Raw genomic sequence first — 13395 nt, forward strand, 5'->3', positions numbered from 1 at the left:
CCGTTTGTCTGTTGCGGTTATCTTCCTGGGTTGGGCGGTTTCCCTTGTGGTATTGATCCTTCTGCCGCTTGTTCTGGTAGTGGCCCTGTGGCCATTCCCTCTTCTTGTCAGTTGGTGATGCGGCGGGTGCCTTATTAACGGTTTCATGACTGGAGGTAGGCTGTGTGGCCTTTGCTGGCGTTACCGGTGGCGGTGGGACTTCTCCATATGTAATGAATTCCGCCTGGGCGTGAATGACCGCCTCACTCATGATATGGTCATATGCCGCATTTGGATGATTGTAGTTGAGGTGATAGAGGAACGGCCCTTTGAGGAGTCCTTGCTTGAAGGCCGCCGATGCCATCGATTTGTCCAGATCGCGGCACTGAGATGCCGCCGCTCGCCACCTTGTGACGAATGCCTTGAGTGACTCATTCTCTCCCTGTTTGACGCTCAACAGCTGACTCGTGTTATGATGTCCGGCGGACAATAAGATGAACCGGGAGAGGAAGGTATGTGACAGTGCGTTGAATGAGTCAATGGATCCTGGCGGACATTCGAAGAACCAATTCATTGCCTCTCCGTCCAGTGTTTCGCTGAACAAGTGGCAGAGGGTGGGGTCGTCAAACCCCTTGTTGTTGGTGACCTTTTTGAAGGTGTCCATGTGGACGAAGGGGTCGGTTGTACCGCTGTAATGCGACATCTTTGGAGTTTTTGCGTACGCAGGCCTGATAGCTTGTAGGATTGCAGCGGTGAAGGGCCCTGGTCTGGACGTGAAAAGTGGACTTTGAGTTGACGGCGCGGCGCCCTACTCTGCCCGGACCAACCTTTGTTCCAACTGCTGCATCCTCTCCAGGATTTGGGCTGTTGCGTCGCCGGCGGGTCCGGCGTATGTACTCCGCTGGGTCTGCCTATGCCTTGGCGCAGGCGGATCACCCTCAGTTCTTGCCCTAATTTCCGAGCGGTTGGTGCGTGGTATCGACTCTGCCTCCTGCTCCAACATGAGTTGGGGAACGGGCGGCGGTCCCATCCCTAGTAGTTCGGGGGGGGGGGGGGGGGGGTCCAGCGGGACCTGCATCTGTACGACTGGTTCTGGTCCCAATGTACCAGCGTTGGGATGACTACGCCTTGTGCTATGCGAGTGCTCGCTCTGTACCGGGTTGGCGGTTCTTTCCAACGTCCTTTTCAGGTCATCAAAACGTGACATCAGCGCAGCCACCTGTTTTTGGGCCTCGGTCTTCTCTCTGCGCTCCTCTTCACGTTCTCTGTTTGCCTTGTGAAGGTCTGCCAGTGCCAACTCGTACCTGGCGGCGAGGTCCTGGCTTGGTGGGCGGCTGCTGCCTGGATCCGTCTCACCGCCAGGGTTAGTTGGGGTGTTGAATAGTGCGCGGTTAACACCTACCGCTGGATTGGATGGTTGGGGGATGGCGGACTGGTCTGCCTGCTCATGGGCGTTTCCCCCGCTACCGCTAGTCATGGTAATTGTGATGGGATGACCTCTTGTTCAAGGATTCCCACAGACGGCGCCAATGTTAATGCTCAAAGTCTGGCGGTAGCCAAGCCTTCGTTTAACGCGGGTCCGGCGGGCGGACCGCTACTCTGTATATTTGGTGATTCCTGCTGGTTGCCAAATGAAAGACAGGGCGTCAGAGGGAGACCGCGTTGGGCGGTCTTCACTTCTCCGATGCCTAAGTCAGTTGATGTATATAGGCAATAATAATAAATGAGTAGTTAATGCGTCCGTAATGAAGGGAGAAGAGAGGACCTTTTATAGGTGAGGAGAGGTCTGATCTTCTCCTTGTTTTCGATGTGGGACTGATATGCTTCAGTTTCCCAGTTCCAGTAGCTTCTGATGCCGTCTTGGCAGAGTGCGTGGCGGCGCGTCAGCGTTGATCTCGGGGAACGCTTGTGCTCAGGCCGTGGCCTGCCTGGCTGCCTATCTGTTGGTTACTCCTTTGACGGTAGTTGGTATCTCTGGCGGTACGATGAGTGTGTCTGATTATAGCTAATTATGCTTTGCAACGTACATGTAGGTACACCCTCTCCCAACCTAGAGCAACTGCAGCTCCCCATTCTGGTTCTTCTCCCCCAATTAGCTAGCCATCTATGCAACATTCTTTCCCTTTCCCAATTCTGATTCTTCTCCCCCGATCTGAGCAAAAAAAGCCTCTCCCTTAATTATCTAGGTTTTTGACACAAAAGAGTCTCCTCAACCTCTCCCCTAGCTAGGTTAATAAGACACTATTGGTGGAGTTCTTTGATTTCAAGAACGAGTCCGAAGTCTTGATTCACTGTTGTTGCACGGTAAGCCTTTTTTTTTTTCATCTTATGGTTTCGACTTTAATTTGTTTTGGGTTTTAGGGTATCCTTGGACATCGATTTGGGGGTTTTGCTAATTTCCTTTGAAATTAGATTTGGTTCTTAGCGATATCGACCGACCATGGACCTCGGCTGCTTGGACTTAGGTTGCATAGTGGTCCAAACAAGCGAGGCGCTACTCAGCCCAGTCTTGACTTTCACCACAAACAAAACGAGCCACTTACGGTGAGCTCCAAGATCGGGAAGGTTAGTGAGTCTGTTCTGTTTAGATTCAAGTCTTGTATTTCTTGATCCGGATTCTTTGATACTACTTACTGGACTCTGTGTGTGTATATGTATTTGTTCGATTTGAGTGGATTTCAAACCTTACCGGAAAGCAGCTCAAAGACGACTGCTTTATCTTTGACTTTGCTTCTGCGTTTGTGAATTTTTGAGACTATTGGATTTGATTTTGAAATTGATTGGATTGATTTTTGTGGCTTCCAGAGTCGACTTTTCATTATTGAACCTTCTTTGATGGCTTTGGCTCACAAGTATAATCAGGAGAAGATGATTTGCAGAAAGTGAGGCTATTTTCCTAATTAAATATGTTTATTTGTGTTTAGGGTTTGGGTTAGGCCTGGCAACGTGCGGGTTTTTAACGAGCCGGGTTCTTAACTGGCCGACACGGTAAGAACCCATTAGCTTAACAGGTCTCACAAGCTAAACCCGACGGGTTGCGGGTTACTCGTTGGAACCCGTGAACATTTTTTTTTTTCAAAAATCTGGAACCAACGATTAAATTAAACCCAACAGTAAAAGCAGGAAAATCAAATGCAGAACATAAATTCATTCACATTAAAGTGTCAGCCTTTACTCCACTACACCCAAAAAGACAAAGTAAACATTGGAAACATCAAACTGTGATGAACACCCACATTGAGATTAATAGAAACTAGAAAGCATGAGAATTTGTGAGATTAAGACCCAGAAGGAGAAAATTGGAGGGAGAAAGCGAAGACATTTGGAGAGAGGAAGTGAGAGAGAGAGAGAATTGGATGAGGGAAAAGAGAAGGGCGGAGGCTGCTGTGAGTTTTTGGTTTTTTTTTTTTTGAGTTAATAGGTTCCAAAGGGTTCTAACGGGTTCAGCACGCACGACCCGTTAATTTGTTGGTTTTTAGCGTGCGGGCTTTTCTCAGCACGGATTAATAAACGGACGGGTTCGTGCGGGTTTTTTGCGTGCGGGTATCGTGCGGGTTTGCGGGTTACTGGTTTAAATGCCTGGCCTAGTTTTGGTTGTGAAAAACTGAGGGGACACTTAGCCTCATTTGCAGTTAATGTGCAATTGATGTTATACTTGTCCCAACATGGAATTCCATTCTATTAACTTTGTCAGCTGGGCTTCATTACTTGCAGTTGATTTTCATGAATGGAACATCATGTTATTTTTGAAAGGTTAGCTTTAGCTAGATTGGTACTTATTTGGTTGAAATTCTGAATAATCACATTGTTTGCTAGATATCAGTTTGAGCTAATTTATTATGTTATAATGTGCTCAAACTTGATGTGGCTATTAACTGTCTGCTGAATTGTTGATTGGTATTTTAGCTTTGTATGTTTAGTCGTAGTTGGTGGGACAATTACTTAGCCTCCTTGCTTCTCAATTGCAATTTGAGGTTATGCTTGTCCCCACATCAATTTTTCATTCTATTAACTTTGTCAACTGGACTTTATTACCTGCAATTATTGCACCTTATTGCTACTCAATTATTGCACCTTATTGCTACTCATAACTTTGTCAACTCATGCAATTATTGCTACTCAATTATGATGTCCAGTTGTGAATATTAGTTGCTTGGATCAAAGTAGTTGTGGTTGATACCCTGTTCTTTTTCCGTGATGACATTTGGAGCTATAAATTCAATTGATAATGTTGGGTATTTTCTATATGCAGTGTGCAAATTGTGTCGTATAGCAAGCTGAGATCACTTCTTTTTTTTTTTTCTTTTTTTTTTTTTAAACAAATAAGGGATTAGACGATATTAGTTCCTCGGAAACAGACGATGTAGGGAGCAAGTCCCACCCTCAATCCCGAAGGAGAATGGTCTGCCACACTCTGGGAACCCACCGCCCGTCCCCTATTCATATTTTATTAATAAAACAAAAAAAGGAAAAATACAAAAAGAGGGGGGGACATAAACCTTACCCCAGAAAACCAGAGAAGTAAATAAAGCACAACTCTAATCAAACATTACGTTGATAAGGAATGCCCATATCATCCCTAAGCAAGAAAGGAGACAGAGTAGATGGTGCGGTTGGGTACCAAACTAATGCAGTGGATGCCAAACCCATGTTTGTCAACCTATCAGCAATTGTATTCCCTTCACGGAGCACATGAGAGCAATGAAAGGTCAGCGAACGGATACGCGCTAAACAAGTCGACCAAGCAATCCGTAGAGGCCAAGGAGGGACAAATGAAGAAGAGACAATGCAAGCAAGAACACTAGTGGAGTCGCTTTCAAGCCATATGTTATTCCATCCAAATTGAAACGCGAATTCAATTCCAATAATGACACCCATTAGTTCAGCGAAAAAAGCTGTCTGATGACCAAGTCCTTGACAAAAACCACCAAGATAACGACCCTTCTCATCCCTAAAAACTCCACCACATGCAGCTGGTCCATGGTTACCCTTAGCTAAGCCATCTGTGTTGAGTTTGATCCATGGAGTAATTGGTGGATGCCACAAAACCCAGCGAGGAGCTACTCGTCTTCGTGAAATCGGTTGAATACCCAAACCCACAAGCAACTGAGAATCCACCAAACCAACAGTGTGTCCTGGTGTATGAGGTGCCATAAATCGAAGCCATGCTGAGCTCACTTATTATACAAAATCCCCAGATTCATGAAGTTAGGTATTTCAGGTTAGTTTTGTCCAATATTTTGTTTGCAAATGCACATTGCTATATTGCTCACTATACATTGTAAAAACCATGGAATAAGAGCGGCATGGAACTGATGAATATACCTTTGCTATTGCAAGTAGTAAGCATATGTATAATGTACTTTGTACAGTTTGGTAATAGTAACCAGATCAACTGACTTTCTTCACTACTCAAGAAAGCAATATTTTAGTAATGTTTAATTCTACTTGCATGGTTTTAATTTTAGGTGGCATTGTATGTTGTGGATGTCATTCTAGAGCAGCCTAGTGGACAATAACTTCGCAATAGCTAGGTGCCATTCTAGAGCAGCTTGCTGTGGGTTTCTACTATCCATATCTCTCTATTGAGAGAGTCATGGTGCTTTGAAGCGATGAAGACTAGGCTCAAACATTGGTTAGAACTGTTAAGACTTTTGTAAGACTTTTGTTATAGAACTCGTTAGTTAAGAAAGTGCAATGTGGTTATGGTGAAATGACTACTCTTTACCTTACAAATTTTTGTCTTAGCGCGTTAGGTATATGATCGATATAAGATGGTGTTTTTTGGTTCTCTCAATCATAATGTTAATGTTAGGTTTAGAATTGTGGAACTGATGTATTGTATTTTGGATGATAGATGCAATGAAATAATTGGCTTCATTTTGTTGGCTGATTTTAGTCCAATTTTATGGTTTTGATGATTGTTAAATGAATGATGATGAAATGGTTGAAAAGCAACATATCCAGGTTTCACAATATGTTGTATCAACAAAATGGAAACAACATAGACAAACAATAATCTCTAGTTTCTACTTACTTGAGTTACTTCAAACAACTTAAAAGTGGACTTCAAATCATTCTCAAACAATAGAATTAGGTGGTTACTTGTATTGCTATTAACACTCACACAACAGAACTTGACTAAAACAGTGGTTGAAAGTCCAAACAAACGACAGAAAAGTGAGACTGAATACTATTTCAGACGACAGAAATTGGAGTCCAGACTATACTCCAAGTGAGATTCAAACAACATAAAAGAATTAAAACTGTAGCTGGAAATCAAATCTAACAACAACAAACACAATTATCTGTAGTCCAAACAAATCTCAAACAACATAACTCACATTATAAATAATGTTGTGTACAAAATCAGTAGATATATAACTGTCATTGTGTTTTGAATCAGACAACAGAAACATCAACTAAGCTTCAATATTGGTTCAATCAAACAACTGAAACAAGTAAAACTCCGTCATGTTAGGTTAACTACATTGATGAATATTTTGTTAAACCCGTCGATGAAGTGAATTCCCAACAACATTAATATGTAGTAGTAATATGTTTCAGACGACAGATGGTCCCTAATTCTTCAATATTGGGTACTTCAGACGACAGTACCTTAAATTGAATATGTTGTCTGAGTGCATAATCAATGACGAGGAACCTCTATCGTCTGAGTGGCTTAGAGACGGCAGCCACCTAGACAACAAATGTTTACTTCATCAGACGACAAATATGATCCGTCGTCTAAAGGCCTTTTTGATGTAGTGTGCTTTGTGGCATTTGTTGAGTTATGGTTAACATGGCCCCTCCAGTTGATGCGTGGGTTTGAAGCAATCAGCTTGGAACTGAGTTGGATAAATTATGGAATGGGAAGAGATTTAGTGAAGATATCAGCAAGTTGATGATGAGAGGGAATGTGCTGTATGTGGATGAATTTCTTTATCACAAACTCCCGAATGTAGTGACAATCCATCTCAACATGTTTTGTTATGCTGTGGAAGATGGGATTTGCAGCTAAAGCAATGGCACTGATGTTATCACAGTAAAACTGAGGTGGAGCACGAAGGAAAACGTGTAATTCTCGGAGAAGAGAACAAATCCAGACTGTGTCTACAAAGGCATCAACTAAGGCACGATATTTGGCCTCAGTGGAGGATCTGACAATTGTGAGTTGTTTCTTTACACTCCATGAAATTAAATTGTTGCCAAAAAAGATGCAGTACCCTGTTGTAGACAGTCTGTCTATGGGGCAACCAGCCCAATCGGCATCAGAGTAAATGGTGAGGGTTTGGATGCCCTTTGTGAGTCGGAGACCATGATCTGGAATGGCCTTGAGATACCTTAAGATCCTCTTTACCATTGTGAAGTGAGGAGTGCATGGATTGTGCATATGTTGACAGACTTTGTTCACCGCAAATGCAATGTCAGGCCTAGTGCACGTGAGATATTAGAGATCACCCACAATAGACCTGTATGAGGTACAATGTTCTAAAAAATGGCCGCCTAAACAGCGCCTAGTCGCTTGCCCGATTTGATTTTGGCCTGGGCGAATGGTTTGGGCACTGGGCTCCCAGGTAGCCGCCTAGGTGGTCTAGGCGGATGCTGGGCGGTCCTAGAAGGCTCCGTCTGAGAACTGGGCGTTGATTTTTTTTCTTCTTTCAATTCTCGTCAAAATCAAAGAGAAGATGAGAAAGAGACTTCATCTCTGATTCAAAATAGCTGCAAGCTCGTCCTTTGAGTCTCTGACCACCTCTCTTAGTCACCTTCAGTCCCCTTGATTCAAAACTGAAAACCAAGATCTCTTATCAGAACAGCTGAAAAATCACAACGTCTTAAAATCTGAGAACTGAAACCTTTTTTTTTTGTGTGGTTATTTACCCGGTGATTGAACAACAAAGAAAGAAGAAAAATTGATGAAGAGAGAGATGAGAGAGAACGTGGAGTGGTGGCGGTTGGTTTTGCAAAGAGAGGAAGAGAGGAACAGAATGAAGACGATGAAGAATAGAATAAGGGTGGTCCTATTCACACACTCATTTTCTCTATTCACACACCCATTCTATTTTTCTATTACTTTAACCCAAGCATTATTAGAACTTAGAAGCATAATTGAATTTGAATACTACTTCAATTTTTCCTTTATTTAGTTAAATAAATATTTAGTTAAACAAAAATTTAATAATTTAAATAAATATATATTTATTACTCCTCTTATTCTATTTTTCTTTATATAGTGTGTGTATATATATAGTCATGCCCACCGCCCAACTAGCGCCTAGTGTTTTTTCAAACCTTGATGAGGTAGGATCAGGAAGAGGATCTCCACTGTTGGTATCAAGTTTATAGGAATTCGCTGGGGTATGATATGGTTTGGCTTCGAGTATGGCTGTTTTGTCTAAAGGATCATGAATGTATTTGCTTTGTGAGAGAAATAAGCCAGAAGGTGTTCTGGTGGCTTCGATGCTGAGAAAGAAATGAAGAGAGCCAAGATCTTTAATGGCAAATTGTTGGCTTAATTGACTGATCAGTTCATGACAATAAGGAAGAGACGTGTATGTGATGAGAATGTCGTTGGCATAGACTAGAATGAAGGTATTGGTTGCATCAAATCTGAAAAAGAGGGGGAGTCTGATGTGGAAGCAGTGAACCCCAGTGAGAGAAGGTGATGATACAATTCAGCATACCAAGCCTTGGGAATCGCTTGAGGCCATAGAGGGATAGATATAGCTTGTAGACATGATGAGGTTTCTGAGAATCGACAAATCCAGGAGGTTGGACCATATACACATCCTCTTGCAGATGACCGTGAAGAAAAGCATCGGAAACATTCAATTGCTTAATGAACCAGTCATGTTGGACGGTAAGAGAGAAGGATGACCGAATTGTGGCTAATTTAGCCACTGGACTGAATGTTTCTTAAAAGTCAATGCCTTGTTGTTGATGGAAGCCCTTGACTACAAGTCGGACTTTATATTTTTCGATAGAGCTGTCTTGTTTCTCCTTAATCCGGAAGACCTATTTACAGCCCACCAAGTTCATATGTGGAGAGAATGGTACAAGGCTCCATGTTTTAGTGTCCTGCAAAGCTTTAATTTTCTCATTCATAGCCTGTATCCAACAACTATGTTTAGCAGCCTGTTTGAAAGTGGTAGGGATAATTAGAGAAAGTGTTTGGGTACTGGTGGTAGACTGGAAAAGATCTACATTGAATGCTTTGGGATTGAAAATGTTATTTTTGGATCTTGTCGTCATGAGATAAGGGATGGGAACATGTTTACTCTTTGGCTTAGGTAATGGAGGAGGTTCGATGGGTTGAATGGGTGAGGAAGGTTGTTGAAGTGGAGAGAGATAAGGTTGAGGAGATGGTGGTTGTCAAAAACGACATGTTTGGATATATACACTCTGTCGGTAGTGAGATCGAGACAGCTATAGCCTTTGTGCTCCATTGCGTAGCCGATAAAGATGCATTTGACACTTTTAAGATCCAATTTGTTGGTTGTATAAGGATGGAGCCAAAGATAGCATGCACAACCATATGCTTTGAGAAAATGGTAGTCTGGTTGGCATTGAATAAGCTTTTGGAGGGGATGGATGTTGTTGAGAGTTTTTATGGTAAACGGTTGATTAGATAATATGCTGTGTGAATAACTTCGGCCTAGAAGTATGGAGGCATTTGGATTGAGAAAAGAGAGTTCGAGTGAGTTCAATTAAATGCCGATGTTTCCGTTCAGGCAAACCATTTTGTTATGGGTTATGGGGCCAGGAGAATTGATGAGAAATGCCTTGTTGAGAAAGAGTTTGAAGGCTTTACTGGTGTATTCACCACTGTTGTCACTTCTCAAGTAGAGGTGTCAAATTGCGTTTCAACTAATGTTTTGAAGAATTGAAGAATGGGAAACACCTCAGATTTGGATTGCATTGGATAGAGCAGAGAACAGCGACTGTAGTCATCCACAAATATGACATAGAATCTGAAATTTCTCATTGATTGAACTGGTATAGGCCCCCAAACATCCGAATGGATGAGTTGGAGTAGTACAGAAGTTGTACATTTGGAGGAATTGAAAGGGAGTCTAGCACTCTATCCTAGCTGACAATATGTGCATAGACTATAACTAGAATTGAAACTAAGCTTGCTAGTAGGAGATTGAAAAGAGGACAAGATATGCTGCAGAACTTGCTAAAGGATGAGCAGTACACTTGTGCCACAGATTGATGGATGTGGAGTTACTGAGGAAGGCGGAGGGTGGATGAGATGGTGGAAAAGGTGGAGAGGATAGAGACTGCCATAAATATGGCTTTGAACAAGAACCTTTCCCATGGTAAAATCCTATAAAACCATGTTCAGTTAGAATGAAGTGGCATCTATTGTCTTTAGTGAATTAGAGATGGAAAAGAGATTATGAGAGGCACTAGGAACATATAAAACATTGTTGAGTTTAAGAGGTTAACAAAAACGGCAGAGGAACCAAGTGTGGATGGTGAAGCTGCGGGTGTTGCAGTGGAAGAGCCATAGCTGACAATTGACATTATGTGCCCATTGGCTGTTGCAATTTGGTCACCACCAGTGTACGGAGTGGGAGAAGAGATGATGCTATGATCATTGGTAATGTGATGAGTGGCTTTAGAGTCTGCATACCATGTTGTCACATTTGGGTCAATTGGTGAGGGTGGGAGAGGGGGATATGGCGGTGAAGTAGTTGCCGTTGCAGTGAAGTGAGGTGGAGGTGCACAACCTTGAAAAGCATAATCCATTATGTGGAAGCAAGTAATGGCAGTGTGGTTATTCTGGCCACAACTTTAACAACGGATGCGAGAGTTGGGAGCAGAGGGTCGTAGGAGTTGTAGTGGTGGTCGGAAAGAAGGTCGAGCTTGGAAATTGGTGTTTCGCAGCTGGAATGGACGATTGGGATTGTAGTTTGGTTTTGGGCCTCATGGTCGGTGTGGTGGAGCATTGGGCATGGTTGGGTTGTAGTGAGGTGGAGTATTAAAGGTTGCTAAAACCTGATTTTGGGAATTAGGATTGAGGTTTGGAATCAGAGTCTTTTGCCTTTGCAAAACTTTCACTTCTTCATTGAGGAGGTACCTATGAAGCTCCTCCGGCATGATTGGCTCAGCACAGACACAGAATAATGTAGCAAAGGCATCATAGTCTGTAGGTAGGCCTTGAAGAGTATGGGCAACTAAATCAGAATCGTCCAGCGGCTCTCCGGCATGAGTAAGAGCGTTGGCGAGTTCTATGAGTGTGTTGGAGGTAGACGCTCATGGTCATGTTGCCCTTTTGGAGATTTTGAAGATGTTGCTTGAGTTGGAGTACATGGGATCTGGTGAGGAATGCAAGACAACGCTTCACGGCGGTCCATAATGAATTGGCTGTCAGTGCACCCACCTGAGAGGGAAGAACAGCGTCAGAGAGAATTTCCATGAGCCATATGTGACAGGTACGATCTCTTCTTACCAATCACTGTAGTTAGGATTGATGTTTGTGGTGTTTGGTAAATGCATAGGGGGCGCAAGGCGGCGCAAGGCTCAGATTCATCAGCAATACACAGAAGACGGTATTGTTGAAGGACTGAAGTAATGAGTGACCTCTAGAGGACATAATTGCCCGTTGTGAGTTTGATGGGGACAAGAGTTGATTTGTTGGTGAGAAAGGGATGGGTTAAGGATTTGAGCAGAAATCTCATATGAAAGTTGAATAATGGGTGGTTGGGGGACGTTATCAATCATGAATGTGTGCCGGAAGAGGATAAGGAAATTCGATGATTGAGACAAGCCTAAATTTGAACCGTTAGGTGGAGGGCTCTGATACCATAATGAACATATAGAAAGACAGAGAATGATGGATTGAAAATTTGTATTGTATTCCTCACACTTACTGTATGATTTGTATGTTGCCTTTTATACAAGTATGGATGAGTCTAGAACTCTAGAATGCATGGTTTACATTATGCCACACATCAACCCTAAAATGTATGGAGCCTAGATATGTAGTACAAGATAATTTGATTAGTTTGGACTGCTGTAGTGTAGGTTAGACCAGGTTGCTCCTATCTTGATCATTCTGGCAGTATTCCTTATTTGAATCACTTTGATCATTTGGCTCAATGTGTGAAGTGTTAGCAGAGTTGTCTCCTTGCAGTAGTTGCTTTGTGGCATTTGCTGAGTTATGGTTAACATTGACAACCAAGCTCAAATTATGAAAAACACTATCAAATTCATCATAATATAACAACAAATTTACTAATAAATAAACATTTTACTTCAATATAAATTAATAAAGAAGGTGGAATTACAGATTTGAATCATTCTGTTTCGTATATGAAATTTTGTCTTCTAGCGGTGAGTCAAATGGAAACAACCTAACTCGTGAAAATGAGATTGTGGGAGAGCAATACAAATGTTGTGTTGCTAAGTGAAGTGGTAGTGTGCTAAACTGTAGATGGTAAGAGTTCACCATTTTTTTTTTTTCAATGAGAGGCTCTTGATAACAAATTACTTGTTATTAAAGGTACATCCTTTTTCATTTCATTTTTTATGGGAGGATTTTCCTAACGAACATTTCATGGGCAAAGGTGTGTTCTTTTTTATATATTTTATGGGTGGCGTTTGACGACAAAATATTCATCGACAAAGGTGAGTGCGCTTATATGTAATTTTTTTATGAGAGGCTTTTACTGATGAAGATTTCGTCTGCGTAATTGTGTCACTTTTTATTTGTTTATTTTTCTTATGGGTGCATTTTATGAATGAGCATTATGTTGGCAAATGTGTGTCAATTTTTATATACTTTACTTTCGATGATGAAATATTAATCGGCAAAGGTGTGTGCCTTTTTTATTTATTTCATTTTATGAGGTATTTTTGTTGATGAAGATTCAGTTGGCACTATTATTTCCCTTTCTAACTAAGAGGGGTTTTCCTTAAAAAGTACATCTGCTCTTATTCTAAATGGGTGGATTTTTTTTTTCAAATACTCTGTCGACAGATGTGCATCATTTTTATTTTTATTGTGTTACTGTACTAGAAAACTTGTCTTTTTACGATGAACAAATTATGGCGTGATTTTTTATTTTTATTTTTTTTATGCTCTGTAGAAGACCAAAAAAAGTAAAAGACGTCTCTTTTCTGGTCTTTTACGAGGTGCCTTTCGCATGCATCGTAAATGCCACATTATATTAACGGCGTGCTTGCCGTAAAATACTTGACAATTTGATCTTTCATGGTGCGTTTTTCATATGCGTCATAAATGCCACTAAATTTTAGAAGCCGCTATTATTTTTGGCACAAATTCTAATTTCCCTCGTAAACGGCAAATCCAATCTTCCGCTAATACTTCTGTCTCAACTCTTCCTTATTGGCAAACCAGATTGGAAATATCGTTTGGGCGAGTTTGTAGCGTAAACGACGTCGGCG

The 13395-nt window shown here is 41.8% G+C and overlaps 1 non-coding gene across 1 annotated transcript; it reads left to right on the plus strand.

Annotated features, from left to right (window-relative positions):
* The first annotated feature begins 3616 nt into the window (after window positions 1-3616).
* LOC133741587 (small nucleolar RNA snoR99) lies at window positions 3617-3717 on the plus strand. The gene has a single exon (XR_009862031.1). It is a non-coding gene; the product is annotated as a small nucleolar RNA snoR99 (small nucleolar RNA).
* Window positions 3718-13395: the final 9678 nt, after the last annotated feature.

The sequence above is a fragment of the Rosa rugosa genome, chromosome 3 (genome assembly GCF_958449725.1).
Source record: "Rosa rugosa chromosome 3, drRosRugo1.1, whole genome shotgun sequence".
Taxonomy (NCBI): domain Eukaryota; kingdom Viridiplantae; phylum Streptophyta; class Magnoliopsida; order Rosales; family Rosaceae; genus Rosa; species Rosa rugosa.